Genomic DNA, 14144 nt, shown 5'->3' with positions numbered 1-14144 from the left:
AGCCCTATGTGTATGAGAGATAGCCAGTGCTCTTGTGCATCTTCAGTAGCCTACTGGCCAGTTTTAAAATTGGAACTGTAGCCTCCAGATTAAAAATGGTTTTCCATTTATGGTTTAGGGCTTCCTCAAGTTCTTGCACCATCTGCTACTGCATAGAGGATTTGGCAGTTGTCTTGGGCTCAGTTCAAACTAATCTGCTCAGTTTTTTCAGCCAACCCACAGTCAACATAATAGTTTAATAATAATAAAATGTGCAGATTTCACTGATAGTTTATTAAGAAGCTTCTGAATTTTATTACATTAAGTCTGTCCTGATATCTGCTTTAACACATAGATTAGAGTAGCAATACCTTTATTTCTTGCAAAAGAGCATTTAAGGAAGTAAACTACAAATTCAACATTGCAGCATACAATTCTGGTAGATTCAGAGAAATGTAAACAGGATTATGTGAACAGTAACATCAAATTCTTCAGTGAAGGCTGATCTATTAGTGCAAATGCAGCACTGCCCCACCAACTCTAGCCTGTTCACCTACCCACCTTCTTATTTAATATCAGCCCAGGGGTTAGCACTGGTTGTTGGCATCTTCCTTAGTCTCCTTAGTCTCTCCTCCTTAGTCTCACCATTGCCCATGCAGAACTCAGCAGGAATGAGGATGGGGGAAAGCTAGAATTCATTGGCTTTGGCTCCGTGGGCAGTTGGTCTCCCTGCCTTCTGCCCAACTGTCCCAATGGGCATTAGCCACCACTGCTTCCACCCACCCAGTTTTTGAAATTATCGCCTGTAACAATGAAGTCACTGAAATTTTCTCTCTCCATTTGGTAAATGTTATCTGCCTGCCCAGACTTCTTTTCAGACCATCTGCTTCTCATTACTTTGACAGTTCCTTTTCTCTTCCCCTGAGCCCTTGGTAATTAGCACAAGAGAGATCATTGTACTGTTGTCCACTTATATGAAGATGGGCTATTTGCTTAAAATGTCTTCAAAATCTGTTGTATCTTCGTTCTGTTGGCCTTTCAGTACTGTTGTTGTACATCCCTGATCATTTTAAGTATGCTTTATGCTTTTAAATGTTGTGTTATTTTATTATGCTGGACACCACGTTGTGACCACAGTGTAATGAAAAGTGATTTATAAATATCACATACACACACACACACAATGGATACATTTTAATAAAAGTTAGTCAACAGCAGTATAAAAGTGAAAAAAGCATACATTAGTGAATTGATAATTCAATATAAAAATGTGTGTCTTTTCCAAAAGGTATATGTTTTTGTAATCTTTTGGCACTCAGTCCTTACCAACAGTAAATCTTAGTGATTTTTTATAGTAATTGTCTCTTATTTTATTTATAATATGCACATATGGTGTTTAAAAGGTAACATTCTCTGTATATACTTTTGAAAAGTTATTTGTTCACTATGCATTGTCTTATGCTTAAGATATTTTAACCAAATTTTGCATGATGGTTCCTGAGATCAAAGAACAGGCTCTCATCTTATGTTTGGATACAACCTGATGCAATTTTGAATCAAGATGGTGGACTGACCCTTTCAAAACTACTGATCTCAAAACTGCACTTTTTTTTGTTCTTAGAATTCCTGTGCAATACTGCTAGTTTTAAATAAAACAATCATTTTACAAGAAGCTAAAATTTACCAAATAGCTGCTTGGTGAGAAAAGGAGAGTATGACAGATTGAATCCAGTCTTCCGCTGCCCCTCCCAAACATCCAAAAGCCAGGAGTTTAAGATTTTTTAAAAAGGGCTTTGCCCACGGAAAACTGCTTTTGCATGCCTAGTGCCCATAGCTTAATTAGGGTTACCAGGTCTCTAGATTTTGCCCAGAGACTCTGGATTCTGCCAGGAGACTTCGGATTTTGGGTATCCCCTCCAGGTCTCTGTGTGAGTCACCTTAATCTCCAGACTTTCAGCTTTTGTGTTTTTTTTTTAAGTTTGTAGGTGGTCTGGTTCAAGAGATATACACCAAATAGTCAACCTTCCCTTCTGTTAAATGAGCTCATAGCTGACTGCTCTTAATCCCACCCTTTCAGGTTTGTAGCCACTAAGTGAAAAGCCGGAAAACTGTTGTTTTTTCTGTTTGAAAATCTCATAAATTATGCTTTTCTAATTATGAGGAGTCAAACAAGTTTAAATTTTCCTGAGCTGTTGAAGAGGACAGTTCATTTGTCTAAGCCATAGCCTGTTTTGAAAACCTTCCCAATCTGAAGCCTTAATCCTTTACTCACTTTTCTGGGAGTAAAGCTGCAACGCTAATCCCACAAACCAGGAGTAAACCCCATTGAAGTCAATAGGACTTACTTTTGAGTAGACGTGGTTAGGATTGTGCTGTAAATTAATGGGACTTTTGAGTGAACATAGCAAAGGATTGTGTTTGTGTTGTAAATCTTTCTCTCCCCCCTCCAATCCTTTTTTTAAAGCAAGCAGGCAGGGTTTACTTAGGTGTCACTGCCTTTATTATGCAGGAAACAAATACTTATTTTTTTAAAATGTTCTGCAGTGACCAACTGGTTTGACAATAAACTATTATATGGGGTGTATGCATTTTTACATCTCTAGTGTGTGTGTGTGTGTGTATGGAATTTTTCCAACAACCCTGTGAGGTAGGGTTGGAAACCAAAACAGCTTATAACAAGAAATAAATCCATTTAAAATCTAATAACCATAAAACAAATATAGAACAGTTGCAAAACAGCTTAAAGTGTCATGATTCTGAATTTTGGATTGGGTGAGTAAAGTTCCTTATCATTTGAGGTTGCAGTCCTGTGCATGCTTCCCTATTTATATAAGCCCCATTGAATACATCAGGACATGCTTCTGAGTAAACATGCAGTATAAATATCTTTACAGGTTGTGAAAATAATAAACATCTTTGACAGTCATGCTTATATAAATATTTCTTCATACTATGTCCTGATAAGTATCTGATTTCACAGTATGTTTGTACATTATTATTTCCTCTACATTTTAAGTGTGCCATTCTTCCTTGAGGTGGTCATGGTCCCCCTCTGCTGTTTTCACTCTGAGGAGCAGATTAGGCTGAGAGATGGTGAATAGCCCATGGTCACCAAGTAAACTTCGTAGCTTATTTCAATTAAAAAAATTAATTAAAATGATTTGTATGCAGGCAAGGCATATAATGCCTGCATTTCATAATGCAGATCCACATAATGCATTTAAAGCACATCCAACTCAAATTTAAAGTATATGACTTCCCCCAAAGAACCATGGGAAGTGTAGTTTCCCCCTCACAGTTATAGTTCCCACCACCCTTAACAAACTACATCCCATGATTCTGTGGTGGAATTCATGTGCTTCAAATATGTGTTGAATGTGCTTTAAATGCATGGTTTGGATCTGCCCTAGGTATGCTGTGGATTCATTAGTGAATTGAAAAGAACAATTTCAAAACATGCTTTTTTTTTTTTAATAATTTTTATTCAAATTTTTCCAAAAACAAACAAAACAAAGTCAAAAAGACATAACAATACAACAACAAAAAATAAAAATAAAATAGTTGACTTCCGATTTGTCGCAGATCAGCTATAAGTATATAATATACATCAAACCTGTCCCTTAATGTATACATACAGAATCCCTTTTCTCCATAAGCTGTCTTAATTAATCGTCAAATCCCAGTATCATCATTTTATTTTGATCTTTCAACAAAAAGTCTAAGAGAGGCTTCCATTCCTTAAGAAATGTATCTGTCGATTTTTCTCCAAGTAAACATGTCAATTTATCCATTTCTACTAAGTCCATTAATTTCAATAGCCATTCTTCCATTGTTGGTGTTGATTCCATTTTCCACTTTTGTGCATATAATAATCTTGCTGCCGTAATCATATACAATATTATTCTTCCATATTTCTTTTCTATTTGTTTATCCATAAAACCCAATAAAAAAAATTCTGGTTTTGACTGAATATTTATCTTTAGAATTTTTTGCATCTTCCTACCTATCTGTGCCCAAAATGATTTTGCCTTTTTACACAACCACCACATATGATAAAATGATCCTTCTTGTTGTTTACATTTCCAACAAACATTAGAAACATTACTATACATTTTTGACAACTTTTCTGGAGTCATGTACCAACGGTACATCATTTTATAAAAATTTTCTTTAAGATTATAACATAGTGTAAATTTCAAACCTTTTTTCCACATATTTTCCCATTGATCCATTTGTATGTTATAACCAAAATTTTTTGCCCACTTTACCATACACTCTTTTACTTGTTCTTCCTCCATATCCATTTTCAATAAGAGTTTATACATTTTCGCAATTATATTTTCATCATTTGTACACAATCCTATTTCAAAATCAGATTTACTTATTTCAAACCCATACATTTTCTTGTCCATTTTATATCTTTCTAACAATTGTAAATAGGCGAACCATTGAAAACTATATCCTTCCTTTGTCAGTTGTTCTCTCTCTTTCATTATATATTCTCCATGTACATTTTCTAATAGTTCTTGATAAGTTAACCATTTCTCTTTTCCAGCCATTTCTCTTCTATAAAACGCTTCTTGGCTTGAGACACATAATGGTATTTTCGAATAAAACCTTGGTTTATATCTATTCCATATTTTCAACAGAGGACGTCTTATAAAATGATTGTTAAAGTCTACATTTACTTTTACTTTGTCATACCATAGATATCCATGCCATCCCCACTTCAAATTATGACCCTCCAAATCCAATAGTCTTTTATTCCTCAATAAGATCCATTCCTTTATCCAGACTAGACAGCAGGCAGCAAAATAAAGTCTCAGATTTGGTAATCCCAGTCCTCCTCTTTCTTTGGCATCTTGTAGTAGTTTAAATTTAACTCTTGGTTTTTTTCCTTGCCATACAAATTTAGAGATATCTTTTTGCCATTGTTTAAAAGGTAAATCAGAGGATATTACAGGTATTGTTTGAAACAAAAACATCATTCTCGGTAATACATTCATTTTTATCACAGATATTCTACCCATTAATGACAGTTGTAGTTTATCCCATTTTAGCAAGTCTTTCTTAATCTCTGTCCATAATTTTTCATAATTATTATGAAACAACTTTGAATTTTTATTTGTCATAATGATACCTAAATATTTCAACTTTTTCTCTATTGTAAAATCTGTCTTGTCCATTAACACTTTCTGTTCCCTTAAAGTTAAATTTTTCACCAACATCTTTGTTTTTTGATTGTTAATCTTAAATCCTGCTAACGGTCCAAATTCTTTTAATTTGTCCATCAATACATTAATTCCTTCCAAAGGATTTTCTAGTACAATTATCAAATCATCAGCAAATGCTCTCAATTTATATTCTTCTTTTTTTATCTTTAATCCCGAAATTCTTTTATCTTGCCTTATATCTCTAAGCAGCACTTCTAAGACCAGAATAAATAAAAGGGGAGATAAAGGACATTCCTGTCTTGTACCCTTTTGTATTTCACATGAATCCGTTAAATCTCCGTTAACAATTATCTGAGCCTTCTGAGATGTATAAATCGATCTAATCCATTTTATAAAATTGTCTCCAAAATCCATTTGCTCCAAAACCTGAAACATAAATTTCCAATTCAAATTATCAAATGCTTTTTCAGCATCTAAAAAAATCAAAGCTGCTTGTTTATCATTTCGTTGTTCTAAATATTCCAAAACATTCAAGACATTCCTGACGTTGTCACGTAATTGTCTTTTAGGTAAAAACCCTGATTGATCTTCCTGAATAAATTGTTGCAATATTATTTTCAATCTTTCTGCCAAGATCATTGTAAAAATTTTATAGTCATTATTCAATAGAGATATTGGTCGATAATTTTTTGTTTTAGTTAAATCTTGCTCCTCTTTAGGTATTAATGTTATATTAGCATTTTTCCAACTATCCGGTATCTTTCCCTCTTGCAGAATAAGATTCATTGTAGACTGTAAAGGTAGTAAGAGTTCTTCCTCCAAACATTTATAATACATTGCAGATAACCCATCTGGTCCTGGTGCCTTTCCTAATTTAATTTTGTTTATAGCTTCAGATATCTCTCTTGATGTAATAGGGCCATTAATAGCTTGTCTCTGAAAGTCTGTAATTTTAGGCAAATTCTGTTTAGATATATACTCTTCTATTTTTTCAGATGGAATTTCCTGACATTTGTACAATGTTGAATAATATTGATGAAAAATCTTTTTAATTTTTACATTATCTGTCAACGTCTCATCTCCTTCTTGTATCTTTAAAATAATATTTTTTGATGTTCTTTTCTTAATTTATATGCTAACCATTTCCCAGGTTTATTTGCAAATTCAAAAGTCCTTTGTTTAGCAAAATTTAGTTTTCTTTCAATTTCTCTAACTGTCAGCATTGATACTTGCTTCTGTAACATTTTAATTTGATTTACAATAGAAACTTTAGTTGGATTCTTTTTCAATTCTTCCTCTTTTTGTTTTATTTCTTCCAAAATTAATTGCATTTTCTGTTGTTTCTTTTTTTTTAATTCAGAGTTACATTTAATAAAATATCCCCTCATAAATGCCTTACTTGTATCCCAAACGATATTTTCACTTGTTCCTTTATGTAAATTATGTTCAAAAAACTCTTTTAATTTTTTCTTACATTCTTGTACTACTTTGTCATTCTGTAATAAAGAATCATTTAGTCTCCATCTAAATCCAAGATTTTTCTTTTTTAAAGTTAATATCACAGGGTTATGATCCGAAAAAGTTTTTGGTAATACATCCATTTTAAAAGTATCCTTCGCTTAAATTTTAGACATCCAAATCATATCAATCCTCGAGAATGTTTTGTGTCTTTCTGAGAAATAAGTAAATTCCTTTGCATTATCATTTATATATCTCCAGGTATCCACCAATTCTAAATTTTCCATCAGTTCAAAGCAAATCTTCGGTAATTTACCCTGTGTCTCTTTGATATTTTTTTCAGAAAGCCTATCAATTTTTGGTGAGATTACCCCATTCCAATCACCCATAACACACCAATGGTCATATGAAAACTCTGACAATTTTTCCATAAGTCCTGTGTAAAACCTTGTTTTATCTTCATTGGGGGCATAGATACCCACTATCAAAATGTTTGTACCCTGTAGAGTAATTTCAACCCCCACAAATCTACCACTATCATCCAGTAATACCAATTTAGGAAGCAATTGTGGGTTAATGTAGAGAACAACTCCATTTTTTTTTTTTGGTCCAGCCGAAATAAATTCTTCACCCAAATTTTTACAAATCAAATATTTGGAATCTTTCTTCTTAATATGAGTTTCTTGTAAACAAATTATATCCAATTTTAATTTTTTCAAATAATGAAACACTTTCTTTCTCTTCTGCGCCGTATTGGCTCCATTTATATTCCAAGTTAGATATTTGTAATCCATCTTTAAGCGTGTATTTTAAAATGTGCCTGATGCTCCTTTTAATCCATCATCTTCCTTCCCTTCCTCTGCATATCTTTGTTGACTTTGTTTCCCAGGAATTATATCCATATCTTTGAGTTTATCTTCATCCATGTCTTTTGAAGCTTTTCTCAAGAAGTCCCTTGCTTTTTGAACAGTATTCAATCTATATTTCTGTTGTCTGAATGTAAAGATCACTCCTTCTGGAACATCCCATCTAAATTGAATTTTGCGTTGCTTATGTTTCTCTGTAAGGAAAGCATATTCTTTTCTCTTACGTAAAAGTCTAATAGGAATTTCTTTCATCACCAGTATTTCCTTACCATCAATTTTAAAGGTATTTTTAAAGTGTTGCTGTAATACCATATCTCTGGTCGTCTTCTTTATAAAATGAACAAGCACATCTCTTGGAATTTTATTCATTGTTGCATATCTGGAATTAATTCTATACACTTTGTCTATTTCAAATTCCATCCGATCTTCATTCAAATCCAGAAATTTTACTAGAGCATTAACAATTTTATCTCTGATGTCTTCACCTGTTTCCTCAGGAATTGCACGGAATCTCAAACAATGTTCTTTATTTCTCATTTCAGTCACAGCCATATAATCCAGGTTTTTTTCTAATTCCAGATTTAATATATCTGTTCTATTCTCCAAGATTTGTACCTTTTCTTTAGTGTTTTTTGCATCCTCCTTTATTTGCCCAATTGTCCCTTTGATCTCATCCACTTGTGTTTTAATATAGTCTTTTATATCTGTCAGTTCAGTTTTCATTTCCTGTTTTATATCATTAATCCCTTCCATTATTTTTTGAAACATATCTGGGGGTATAGCCCCTTCCTGTGGATCAGTAGAACCTCTTCGCTCCTGGGCCTTAGTTGCTTTTCTAGTTGTCATTTTCAAGAGAAGCCTTTAATTTCTGATATTAATCACTGTTTCAAAACCTAGAGGCAGTCTATTTCTTTTTTTTTTTCCTCCACCAACAAAAGAGTTAATATTCCAGGCCTGTTATTGAAGTCCAGCCAGCACAGCACAGTTCTTATCTACATCGAAGAATGCAAAACAATTCTGGTTGCCAACACCAAACAATTAGTAACATATACGAGCAGCAGATTCGTCCAAAGAGAAATAGTCCAAAGAGAAAAATAGTCCAAAATATAATAATTACCTCTCATCCGTTTTTAAACTTTAAAACTCCAAATTCAGGCCAGCTTTTTGTCGTAAAAAAAGTATATAAGTTGTTTACATTTTCTTTCTTCCTTAATTATATTTAAAAGAGAAAAAGTATGACTCACCCAGGTTTCTCAGTTGCTGATTCGTAAACAAATCCCTTTTATTGCAGTAATTTAAGCCGAATGATAAGATTTGGACAGAAGTAGGCTCGCTGGTTAAGAACGTTTTTTTTTTGAAGAAAAAAGAACGCTTCGCTTTTTTCCAGTACAGCTTGCGTGGAAATCCTGACTCCGTCTTCAGCCGATCGGCATGCCTTCTTATCTCAGGAATTTCCTGATCAATTCCAGCCGCCGACAGCTCAACGAAGTCTTGTGGAAAATCTGATCGGTTCTCCTATACCTTGGAGAACATTTAAGCCAGTCCAAGATTCCTCTTGGCTGGCTTTTAACCTGAAAAAAGCTTCCTCTGAGGCAGAGCTCCCTCAGAGACAACCACCAGCCAGCACTACTTCCGGGAAGCCCAAAACATGCTTTTTTAAACAGGGAAAGGGCTGTAATTCAGTGGTAGGGCACATGCTTTGCATGCAAAGGTCCAAAATCCAGTCTCTGGAAAAGACTGTTGCCTGGAATCCTGGGGAGCCCATGCTAGTCCATGTCAGCAGTAGTGTGCTAGATGGTACCAAATGGTCTGAGTCAGTATAAGTCAGGTTCCTTTGTTCCTAAAAGAGAAAGGAGACCCAAGGGCCACAGTGACTCCAACATTTATTTATTTATTTATTATTTGATTTATATCCTGCCCTTTCTCCCAGCAGGAGCCTATAAAATTTATTTATGTATTTTAATTCTAACTCTTATATAACACTTTATTGTAAAAAACCTCAAAGCAGTTTACAGAAGGAATTAAAACAATGAAATTATTGGCAAAAACAGTTAACAGAAACAGTTAAAAACAGATTAAAAGCATATAGCTTCTACATGTCTGCATAGGCTTGTCTAAAAAAAATGTTTTTAGCAGGTGCCAAGAAGAGTACAATGAAGGTGTCTGACTAATGTCAATAGGCAGGGAGTTCCAAAGCATAAATGCTGCCATAGTAAAGGATTGATTTCTTACAAGAGCAGAACGAGTACTATGTGTCGCCAGTAACATGGAAAGCATACCTTCAACTTGGCCTGGTTGCAAATCGACAACAAGTACATATTTCAGAACAGAGGCATTGTGTGCTGATAGGGTCCACTCATGTCAGCAATTGTGTCATAGCATTCTGCACTAACTGCAGCTCCTGGGTCAAGTTGTGCTGCATGGGGGTTTCTGTGACCTTGGCTGACTGGCTGCCAGACTTTTTTTAGTTTTTTTAGGAACACTGAATGGTTGTGTGATGCTGAGTTTTCTGCCTTACTCATAGGAATTTTGTTGTGGTTGGTATGGTATTGCATTTAGAAAATCATCACTGTCTTTTGTTTTTGTCTTTCTATTTGCATTTCATTTACCTCTGACACTTCTTATATCCATAGAAGCAACAGCAGTGTTTCCATGCACTCAGCTCAACCCCCTTAAACCCACTGAAGATGCACTTGGTTGCATGATAATTTGTTTTTTGCCCAATAGTGGTAAAAGAGTATTTACATACTGGGAAGTGTGGCTTCAGTTGTTGTTGTTCCCACGCTACTGTCTGTGAAGGTAGACCAAACCGTGTGTGTTTTCTCTCTGACAATTATTACTCACTGGAATTGGGTAGGCTGTCAAAGTGAGTTTATAGAAGTTTGGAGCAGCCATGTTAAAAGATAGGGGCAGGGCATTCCAGGCAGGGGGTCCAATCCTGTTTTCATATCGATATGTTTGCAGGGGATCCCTATTCAAGCCTTACCAACAGCACAGTCCTAACCGTATCCACTCAGACATAAGTCCTATGGGGCTTACGCCCTTAGTAAATGTGCTTAGAATTGCAGCCTTCAGGGGCATCCATCTTTACCCCTGAGTGCTCCCATCTAACATCTCCACAATACTAGGCTCTCTTCTTCCTACAATGGTCTTCTGGTGACTGGCCTGGCCTGAGGGCACTTAAACCCTTCTTGCCAGAAGCAAGTAGGCTAGATTTAATGTTCCCTACCCAGGCTCCCTAAGCAGATGAGAAGGAATGATCTCATCACTTCAGCTGGACCTGGGAACACACTCATTTAGCTAAGATTTCTACCTTAGTTTCCAATCAAATAATTTTTTTTTGTTTGAATGGTATGCTCTGAGCAACTGAGGTGATGCTTAATGACATTACTGGATTCCACCCCATGATATCACTGAGGCCCATTGCTGTGACATCACTAGGGCCCGCCCCTGAATTCTCAAGGTTTGGGAAGCTTCTGACCTGGCAACCCTAAACTGGATTGCTGCTCATATGTCTTAAATCTGTGATTAGTTATCATACTATTAATCCAATTTTATTCTGCCATACCTCTGATTTTAGGCAGACAACGCATTGTTTGGGCTTTGAACAGTTAAATAACAATCTAGATTTCAGCACACATTCTGCTACAACAGGAAGATTTCTAGGGGGGAAATCATTAAATACTCTCCTGCTTTAAAGCAATCTAGCTATATAATTCTGCTTTTATTGTTATTGCTTTTTTCAGCAGTTGTAAACTGTCATAACTTTCCTAACATCTGTTAGTTTTAGTATCTCCCAACAATTGCTTGCATTATTTTCAAATCATCTTGCACTTTGATTATCCCATTATAAATCTTGACTCCATTTTGCATCTACTCCTGCTGTGCTGTGAAAAAGTAAACCAGGCAGACTTATTTTAAATATTTTATATTTTGATTATCTATTGCTGGTTTAAATAAACATAATATTTTTATAATATTTTATTAATCAATTAACAATCAAAACAAGAGCAGACAAATTACCAGGAAATTATACAGATAATAAACATAATAGTTGACCATGTTGCTTTCTAATGTATATGAAAGTGTTGGCAATTATTCTGGTTTAGGGCATCCATTCTGCAAAATCAGTTAAAATGTTTGGAGGTTGAAGAAAATGTAATTTTATAGAAAGCCCCATAAATTAAGAAAATAATGTATATATATTAAAAATACAGTAGGGCCCCACTTTTCGGCGTTCCGCTAATATGGTGGTTTTCAATTACAGTAGGGCCCCACTCATATGGCGCTTGTTCCGCTTTTTTGGCTTTTGGACACACTCCAAGAAGGGCATTGGGTGCCATTTTATTGTCGGTGTTCCACTTTTTGGCAATTTTCACTTTTCAGCGGGGCGTCTGGAACCTAACCCACCATATGAGTGGGGCCCTACTGTATTGCTGGTTGTGTTTAATCAAATTTGTTACCCATTATTTTAAAGGATTAGGGTGATAAATGGTAAAAAAGGAGGGTCATTAAGCAAGGATTGCTTACAGGTATGCAACTGGTGCCCTTTCCTCCCTTGAGTGTTAACACAGTATTTGCAGACTTACTGCTACAAAAATGGTTAGTGACACATGCATTCTATTTGTTTCCTTGATTTCTACTTCACTCCTATGCTTGCTTTTAAGTGGCTATAAATTATTTGCTTGGAGGCTAGATTTTAATTTCCTTTTAATTTCGATTATCCTAGTTGATAAAGATTTAGAAGAATTAGATTTGTTTGTGGCTCATTATTACAGGAAAAATTGTCAATATGTGCAGTATGGTAGGCTGTCTCAGATGTGCTCAGTGCCTTGAATGCACCTGCAGCGCAAGCATTTTTTCTGCAACTGATTACTCTGGGAAGAGAACAGATCCATAGTCTGTCTCTAATTAGACATGTAGATTTTGACCACTCACTAAGTTACTTTGGATTTAATTGTGTAAAGAATTTGTGCAAATCTGTTCTCTGTGATCTATATATTTTATTTTAGGAGTCAAGAAATATACCATACTACTTAGATCAACTTTCCCCAACCTGGTGCCCTCTGGATGTTTTAGAATACAACTCCCACCAACCTCAAACAGCATGTTCAATGGTCAAGGATGATAGGAGTTGTAGTCTAAGCATCTCGAGGGCACCAGCTTGGGAAGTGCTGCTTTAGGCTGCCTAGGTTTGATTGATAAACAGGGTATTTGGATGTGCACAGCAAAAGCAAGTAGAACTGAGGTGGTGGTGCTTAAAAAGTAATTTGGTTCAGTCATTCATGTTGCAAATCTACATTTAAAATAATCTGATTTGGTGTTCTTTCTGAAGTTGTATTATCTTGGATGTGTTGTGCTTGTCCATAAATGGCTTGCCAGACTGTCCTGTTCTTTGATGCAGGCGTTATCGATTCATGTGTATATAAGCTCATGGATGAGAGGCTATTTTTTAAAGCAATTATTTTTACTTAATTACTGTGTATGTGATCTGAACCCTGAGCTCTGCTCAGAACTCTGTGTGCGCGCACAAATCTAGGATGCTTCTATACAGCACAGTTGGGGCCTTACCCCAGTGGCTCCCGGGCTGCACCTTTATTGATCCAGGCTTGTACCACAAGAGGATTATATGGCCCAGCAATGGCAGCCCTACTGGGCTTCTTTCAGTTGGGTTACCCTTCTCTCTGGGCATACATAAATTGTTCCTTCTCAGAGTGTTAAGAATGGGACTGGCATTGGATTAGTCACTAGTCACCACAGAATCCTTCCTTCCTTCCTTCCTTCCTTCCTTCCTTCCTTCCTTCCTTCCTTCCTTCCTTCCTTCCTTCCTTCCTTCCTTCCTTCCTTCAAAAGCCAGGTAGGCATGTACATGGTTACAGATTTTCATTTTATTATTCTTACTTTAATATACTATCATTTTCTACAACAAAATGGTACTTGTGCCCAAATAAATGTGTTTAGCACCAGAAGCTCTTTTAAGGTGGCAGATACAACCCTCCCCCGCACACCTGGTAAGCCCTCCTGGCCAACTTGAATAAGGTCTCTTGAGATGGTGACAGTAGCGGCCAGTGAGGTGGCATGGGTGGGGCCCTGTTGCTCTCCTGGCTTCCAAACACAGTGAGTTGCTGCCACTGACCAAGAGGGGGATAAGTGAGGGGCAAGGAGTGTGGTGCAGTGGATGATGACAGGAACATAGGTTTGGCACTGCTACACCACACTCCCCATGCCATATCCCTTGCCCTCTTGGTCAGTGACAGTGACCCACTGTGTTCAGAATCTGGGAGAGCAGCAGTGCCCCACCTGTGCTGCCTCATCAGCCGCTACTATCATTAGCCCCACTGAAAGGGCGTGGAGCGATGAGGAGGAGGAGGAGGAGACAGACTTGGACTGAGGGGAAAGCTCTAGTGACGCACATTCAGACGTGAAGGCTCCCGTGCTGCTGACAGTGACAGCTCCACCCTATAGATCCAATTACCACTGATGAGGAGCTGCGCAATCAAGAAGTTGTCTATCCACCTTCCCTTCACCCCCCACTCACCCCACCGTCGATGCCATGCAGCCCTCCTCTTGAGGAGAACCTTGCTGAAGTGGTCTAGCTGCCCTCACCTCAAACACATAGATTGTAGTGTTGGCAGGCTCCCACTGTCCCTCTGCATGTGCTCCCAAC

The 14144-nt window shown here is 36.5% G+C and overlaps 1 protein-coding gene across 18 annotated transcripts in view; it reads left to right on the top strand.

The window, feature by feature from the left end:
* NAV3 (neuron navigator 3) overlaps positions 1 to 14144 on the top strand; it is a 1044290-nt gene that overhangs the window by 874798 nt on the left and 155348 nt on the right. The window lies entirely within an intron of this gene.

The sequence above is a fragment of the Rhineura floridana genome, chromosome 8, assembly GCF_030035675.1.
Source record: "Rhineura floridana isolate rRhiFlo1 chromosome 8, rRhiFlo1.hap2, whole genome shotgun sequence".
NCBI classification, from domain to species: domain Eukaryota; kingdom Metazoa; phylum Chordata; class Lepidosauria; order Squamata; family Rhineuridae; genus Rhineura; species Rhineura floridana.
Note: the sequence above shows the minus strand (reverse complement) of the source record. Positions and strands in the feature narration are given on the sequence as shown.